Genomic DNA, 7,988 nt, shown 5'->3' with positions numbered 1-7,988 from the left:
AGGACACAAACACATAAATAGACACAAATCATGATAAGCAGCAAATGCTGAAGACCAAATGAGTAGTAGCAGCAAAGGGAAGACGAAATGGAATTTCAGGGCTTTAGGGAGGAGGTAGAAGTTGAGTGAGGCCTTTGAGCAGGGACTGGGTTTGGAAAGGAGCAGAAGAGCAGAAAGAGCACTCCACGTGGAGAGCACAGTGAGACTCAAGGTGGCAAGGTAGGAAAGCACACCGTGTTGCAAGCAGTATGATTTAAGAGGTTTCACTGGCAGCAGGGTGGAGAGGCTCAGGGTAGGAATGTTAGTTGGGGCCAACTGCGGACACATGGAAATACCAGGTTAAGGAGTCTGGAGTTGATTGCAGAGGCCAGAGGTCAGCAACAGCTTAGAAGTGCTGACCCCTCTTTCTTCTGCTTCTAGACAACACAGTTCAAGCTGGGAGTGGGCTGTGTCAATGATGGTGGAAGGACACCAAGAAGGATCCAATATTTGGAAACATCTCCTTCATAGATCCTACCAATCAGGAATCCATTTGAAAACACAACTATCTTTCAGAAGCAAATCTGGTAGTTATTGTTTACAATTAAGTGCACTTTAATCAGTTAAACACATGACTGTGTCAGTCACACTGAGGGAATGGAAACATTTAAAGGAGGATAAAGAGCAGTAATTTTGGAGAATTGGGTGAAGGAAGGCTGACAGGGCAGGTGTATTCATGAGGGTAATTAATGGTAGCTGCTGTAACAGAAAAAAAAGTCTCAGCAATTTAACATATTAAAGGTTTATTTCTCATTCATTAATGTCAAAATCTGGTACAGGTGGGGCAGCTCTCCTTAGTAGGTCTCTTCCAATTAGTGACTCAGAAATCAGCTTCTATCTTGTGAGGCTGCCATCTTAAACCCATGGCCTCTGAAATCACCATAGGAAAGAAAGATTGAGAGGGATTATCACACCAGGAGTTTTGTGGCCAGGCCTGAAGGTGACATCGATCACTCTGCCCACGACTTCAGTCACATAGGCTCAACCGACTACAACATGTACTACCACTGGAATATGTAGTTGTTCCGTGTGCCCAGGAAGAAGAAATAAGATGGTAAGTATCATAGTTTTGGGTTCCCCTAAAAGCCAGCTCTGAGACAGGGATATGGGTACTAATAGCTTAGGTGAGAGGTGACCTCAGGAAATGCAAAGAGGAGAATAGGGAAGTAAGACAAAAAAAAGAAGGAAGCCAATACAGTGTGTTCATGAGCCTACTCTGGGTGCCACAGGCTCAATCCTGCTGGAGACTTCTGGGATAAAACTTCTGTATAAAACAAGCCCCAAGTTGTTTCACCTGAGACGTGAAAAAGCTGATTGATTTCTCCACCAACTCCTGTCCTTCACTGGTTGTGGGCTAATCCCTGGGAAATTAACTCTGGCATTTCTGGCAGCAGGTCAAGCATGCTCCAGTGGCCAGGGAAAGTCCTCGGGCAGAGACATCACATGTGCTTCCTTGTGAAGCAAGCAGTATATACTGAATAGTGAGTGCTGAATGCATGTAAAAGGGACACTAAGAGCATCTGCTACAGTGAGCACCCACCGGTAGCAGATAATCCTGATCAAAGTGTTCCTTGGGGGGCAGAGAACAACAGCCTGAGGTCATGGCTCTGGGGTGAGTCCTGGAAATGCATTTTCAACAAGCTTGCCAACATGGGCTCAAGCAGTCCATTTATAGATGAGCACTTGGAAATACTTCCCATTCTCAAACTTTTGTCATTTCTCTTCTCTCAAAACCACTTTAGTGGACCTGTTCTCTGTAAGGTCACTACTGCCCTCCACTTCAAATTCCATTGTCTCCTCAAGTCCTCAACTTAGTCATTTGACGAATGTTATTATTTCCTTCCTGAAACACTCTTCTTCCTTCTGGGATCCTCTGCTCTCCTAGTACTTCTCCTACCTTCCTGGGTGCTCTCTCTGCTCCTAATAACCAAGCAGCTCACTTTTCCTTGGAGGCCTGCCATTGCTCCTGGTCACTACACCTAGACTTTGAGAAGAAAGCAGAAATGGTAAGTGGATGTATTGGTAACAGCTGCCTGAAGTCATGCATTGAGAAGGATTCTGAGGCTGTGTGGTAATTTAGCTCTGTCTGCCATGGGTGTTGGCATAGGATGGGCAAAGTTCAGACATCAGCTCTGCTATAGATGTTTCTCAGGTTTTCATCTTCTGTGATTTCCCTGGACAATCTCATCCACTCCTGAGGCACTAGCTATCATTTCTATATAGACACCACCTAAATATATATTTCTATTCATGACCTCTCTCAGGAGTTCCAAACCCATATTTCTAACTTTTCAGGGAACATATTAACCTCGATTTTTATTTTCTAATTACGTTCTCTCTCATCTGCATTCTCCATGTCACATGATGGATTTACCATGTTTCAAAACACCCCAGCTTAAAACCTTGGCAATACCTTCACTCCCTTAATATTTTCTCATCACCTTTCCCTATAGTTTAACATAATGCTCAACGAATTGTATTGGAATTACTTGTTTACTCTCTGTCTGCCCTAAAACACTGTGGATTTTCTAAATTAAAGAACCAAATCTAATCCATCTTGCATCTTCAGCTGCCAGAACTGTTCAGGCACAAAGTAGACACTGAGCAAGTGCCTAAGGATATATTTACGTGTATATGATGTATATGTGTGTGTAATTACATATATATAATTACATGTGTAAATTATGTGTATGTGTGTTTTGTTTCTTCTCTTTAGCTCTTCCACCCCTTCCACCCTATACAGCTAATCAGTCACCAAGCTCCGTCTATTCAATTGCTTCAGAAAGACAACCACATACGCCAGCTTCTTTTCCATCCTTATTGCTTGTCACAGGTTGTGTGCCCTGGAAAACAGACTCTGAGATAGAGATTTAAATACAGGAATTTTATTAGGAATGCTGTCAGGAACAGCATCTGTGGGACAGTAAGGGCAGCAGGAGTAGGCAGAGGGAGGAGTTGGGCTACAACACAGTCATAATAAAAGTATCAGTTGACCCTAAGTGGAGCTCTGGAGCCAGGATGGAACTTTGGTGATTTTCCAAATTGGGAACAGTGCCTGGGCCTTTGTAACACTCCCTTGCACCATTGACGAATTATTAGATGTGGGCTGCTCCAGAGAAAGTCTGTGATTTGGGGCTAGTAAGGTCTCTTCAGCTGAGAGCAAGTCCCAGAAAGAAATTCCACTGAAAGCCATCAGTCACCAACATTTCCTGCCACTGGGGTAATGAATGTCTCATTCCTGAAGTGGGGATCTTAGAAGCACAACACAGCATCCACTACACTTCTGGCATCCTAGTTTAGGCCCATGTAACCTCCCCTACTGCAGGCATTGCTGAACAGTCTGACTGCCTCCAACCTCTTTTTTACCAATCCATCCTTGGCCCTGACACCCAGACTAATTTTTCACAAATGAATCTGATATATTCCTGATATCAGAGTCAACACAGCTTATTAAGCAGTATGTGAAAATTCAACTTACATGTGGGAAGGGGGAGAGAAACGTGTGTGTGTGTTTATAAATATACACATAGGAAAGTATTTCTGGAAAAACCCATGGGACACAAAGTAGATTCGTGGTTGCCAGGGGAGGGTATGAGGTTTCTTTTTGAGGTGATGTAAATATTCTGGAATTAATGGTGATGGTTCCATAACCCTGTGAATATACTAAAACCCACTGAATTGTATATTCTGAAATGGTTAATTTGATGGCATTTGAGTCATATCTCAATTTTTTTTAAAAAAAAAAAAGGATCTCAGAGTTGACATATGAAAGTGATAGTGGTGAATATGAGGTTTTTATCCTTTGTGTACCCTGGCTTTTCAGACTTTCAGAACGTATTTTTTAATATTAATTTAGGAAGGATAAAAATTCACCCTTCAAAATCGCTTTTCTGCTTTAAAACCTCATTCATATGCATGGAGTGAAGGCCACACTACTTGCAAAGTTGTCCAGGCCTTTTCTGAGCAAGCCCCGACCTGCTTTGACAGACACTCATCTTTCACTCTCCTGTGAGTCTCCTCCCCTGACTTCAGCTACTTCAGATTTCTTCATTTCCTGAACATGCCCTGGGCTTCCTTGCCTCTGAGGCTTTCTTCCCTGCCACTCACAGCCACCACTTTCTTTGTCTCCACTCTGATCCAGCCCTACCTGCAGAAATATTTCCTGGTTCAGAACAACTCTCACTTCCCCAAAGCTGCAGTTGAAACGTCTCTCTCTCTCTAGCTCTGCTAACAGTTTGTTTAGCATCTGCTTTGACAGCATTTATTACATGCTGCCATTTTATATAATCAGCCGTGTATTTCTTGTTAGGCTGATTCACGTTTGATTCCTCTACGCTATACAGTACATGGAGTAGATATTCAATAAAACTTAATTTTTAGTTTAAATTCTTTGGGAAAAAAAGCAAATCTATATTTATACATTTGCTCAGTCAACGAGTTCTTAGTGGTGGCATACTCTGTGTCAGGCAATAGTCCCCAAGTCTGAAAATGTTCTCATTCTCATGGAACCTATTTTTTAATTTTTATTTTTATTCATGTATGACATACATACACTATGCACAAATCTTAAGTATATACCTCAATGACTTATTAAATATGTATATACCCATGTAATATATACACCCCATGCTCCCTCCCAGTCAATATCCTCCTGTTCAGAGGTAACCGCTATTTCAAATCCTACCACTACAGTTTTCCCTGTTCTTGAATGCCATATAAGTGGAATCATATAATATGTTCTCTTTTGTTCCAGGCTTCTTTTGTTCTTCATCATTTCTGTGGTATTCATCCATGTGGTTGTGTATAGCAGTAGCTCATTCTTTTCATTGCTGTATAGTATTCCATTGAGGATATTCCATTGAATATTTCACAATTTATTTATCTATTTTCCTATTGATGAACATTTGGTTTGGTCCCAGTTATGAATAAAGTTGCAGTAAACATTCTTGAATATGGCTTTTGATGGACATAAATATACATTCCTCCTAAATATATACTTAGGAATGAAATTGCTGGATCATAGGTGGCTTTGGTAGATACTGCCCAACAACCTTCCCAGAGGTTTTGTGCTAATTTACGCTCTTACCAACAACATATGAAAACAAGCAAACAAATAAGTAAAACATCTGATAGTGAAAAAAGCAATGTGGAAAATTAAGATCAGATGATGAAGCTACTTTAGATTTGGTGACCAGGCAAGGCTTCTTTAACAAGGTGAACTTTAAGCCTGAATGACAAGAAGATGGCAGCCATGCACATGTCAGAAGAGGAGCATTTCAGGCAGAGGGTAAAACCACAAAGGCCCTAGCGCAGGAAGTAACTGAGCTTGTTTAAGGAACAGAGAGGAATCTAGGGGCCTTGGAGTAAGTGGGGAAGGGAAGACAGCAGATAAAGGGTGTGTTATTAAGCCAGCTGCCACAGTAGGTGACTGGAGCTTAATTCAGTGGGGGAAATTATGAGGAAGGGATAAAATACATGCTTCAGAATTACCCAAGAAAAGGGAATGCTTATATGCTGTTGGTGGGAATGTAAATTAGCACAACCTGGAAAACAGTAGGAACAACTGTGGAAAACAGTAGGGAGATTTCTTTTTCTTTCTTTCTTTCTTTCTTTTTTTTTTTTTTTTTTTTTGAGACGGAGTTTTGCTCTTGTTGCCCAGGCTGGAGTGCAATGGCGTGATCTCAGCTCACTGCAACCTCCACCTCCCAAGTTCAAGTGATTCTCCTGCCTCAGCGTCCCGAGTAGCTGGGATTACAGGCACCCGCCACCACGCCCGGGTAATTTTTTCTATTTATAGTAGAGATGGGGTTTCACCATGTTGGCCAGGCTGGTCTCAAACTCCTGACCTCAGGTGATCCACATGCCTCAGCCTCCTAAAAGCACTGGGATTGCAGGCGTGAGCTACGGCACCCGGCCAGAGATTTCTTAAAGAGCTAAAAGTAGATCTTCCATTTGATCCAGCAATTCCACTACTGGGTATTTACTCAAAGTAAAACAAGTCATTGCATCAGAAAGACACCTGCACATGTATGTTTATTGCAGCACAATTCACAATTGCAAAGATATGGAACCAGCCTAAGTGCCCATCAACAAATGCATGGATTTTTAAAATGTGGTATACATATACCATGGAACACTACTCAGCCACAGAAAAAGAATGAAATAATGTCTTTTGCAGCAACTTGGATGGAGCTGGAGGCCATTATTAGAAGTGAAGTAACTCAGGAATGGAAAACCAAATACCGCATGTTCTCACTTAGAAGTCGAAGCTAAGCTATGGGTATACAAAGGGATGCAGAGTGGTATAATGGACGTGGGAAACTCAGAAGAGGGGAGGGTGGGAGGAGTGTGAGGGATTAAAAAAACTACATATTGGGTACAATGTACACTACTTGGGTGATGGGTGCACTAAAATCTCAGACTTTACCTCTAAAGAAAGGAAAATAAAAGAATAAAAAATATATTTAAAAAGAAATTATCTTTTTTAAAAATAGAATTATCCTACCCAAGAGCCGAGAGACCAGGGGTCATTGGTTGAGGATTGCTGCTGGCAGGTTGGGGTTGGAGATGTTAATTTCCCAGCACATCTGTATCTAATATAGGCATTTTCTTCCATGACTGAGATTCAGTATCTTTCTCTTTATCTGGGCCTTTAACTTCATCTTGTTTTCACTGGTCTTTCCTTGACCCTTGGCCCCACACCCAGCTCCTTGAATTCACTATTCTCTACCACTATAAATGTCATCAGCCATTTGGCCCACTTTCATTCCCATGGTCAGCCTCTCTTAATCAGGTCCACCATTTACTTTTGCTTTTCCTGGACTCCCATTCACTAGGTATTCTACCTAGCAGAGTCTTGCTAATAATAGACTCAGTACATGCATACAGCATAACTATTGGCAGGGGATCCATAACCATGCTGATTTGCAAAGACTTCAAATTACTGTTAAATCGCAGTTTGATTCTTGTTACTTCCTGCAATCCTTCCAAACCTTAGGTACTTCCTAGATGTTTTCCTGACAACTAAAGCCTCACTTTCTGTATCAGTTATCAGTGGCCACATAATTCTGTGTAATAAAACACCCCAAGACTCAGTGTCTTTAAACAATAACCATTTATTGTGTTCACAAGTCTGTGGGTTGGCAATTTAGGCTGGGCTGAGATGGACAGTACTTCTGATTTCAACTGGACTCACTCATAGATCTTACAGTCATCTGCAGCTCAGCTAATCTAGGATAACCTCAGCTGCAATGACTAGAATGACTCAACTCTGCTCCTCACGTCCCATCTTCCAACAGGATAACCTGGGTATGTTCTCGTTGCAAACACAGAAGAAGTAAGTGAAAACACTCAAGGCCTTTTGAGACCTAGACCTGGAACTGGCCCACCATCACTTCCACCACATTCTATTGCCCAAAACAAGTTACAGGGCCAGCCCAGATTCAAGGGAAAGGAAAATAGACTCTGTCTCTTCAGTGGATGAAATTCCAAGGTCACCTGGTAAAGGAAGAGGTGAAGAAGTAAGGTCATTAATGTAATCTTTCATACTGTAACACTTTCTTTTTGACTTAGAAGGTTGAGTGTATTTTGTATGTCAATCACACCTCAGTAAAACGGTTTTTAAAACAAGAAGTTTGAATGTTTATTTCCTTCCCTTTTCAGCTCAAAGTTTCTATACTTTAAAACATCCAAATAGATACAATATAAGCAGCGCTGGCTTTTTGGTTTGAATTATTAGATATTGTTTCAGTTCTCCATTTCTATAGAGGCAGACATCAAAGAAAGAAGTATGGAAAGTGTGATTTCACTCATAAATATCCCAGTAGAACTTAAAGACAAGATTTTAAGTAACCAACTAAAGACCCATCTTGAACAGAAGTTAGACAACATCACCCATAATCTTACAGTTTATTTATTTTATTTTATATTGAAGATAAGGATGTTCTCCC

The sequence above is a fragment of the Pongo pygmaeus genome, chromosome X (assembly GCF_028885625.2).
Source record: "Pongo pygmaeus isolate AG05252 chromosome X, NHGRI_mPonPyg2-v2.0_pri, whole genome shotgun sequence".
In the NCBI taxonomy this organism is placed as follows: domain Eukaryota; kingdom Metazoa; phylum Chordata; class Mammalia; order Primates; family Hominidae; genus Pongo; species Pongo pygmaeus.
This window is presented reverse-complemented; position numbering follows the sequence as displayed.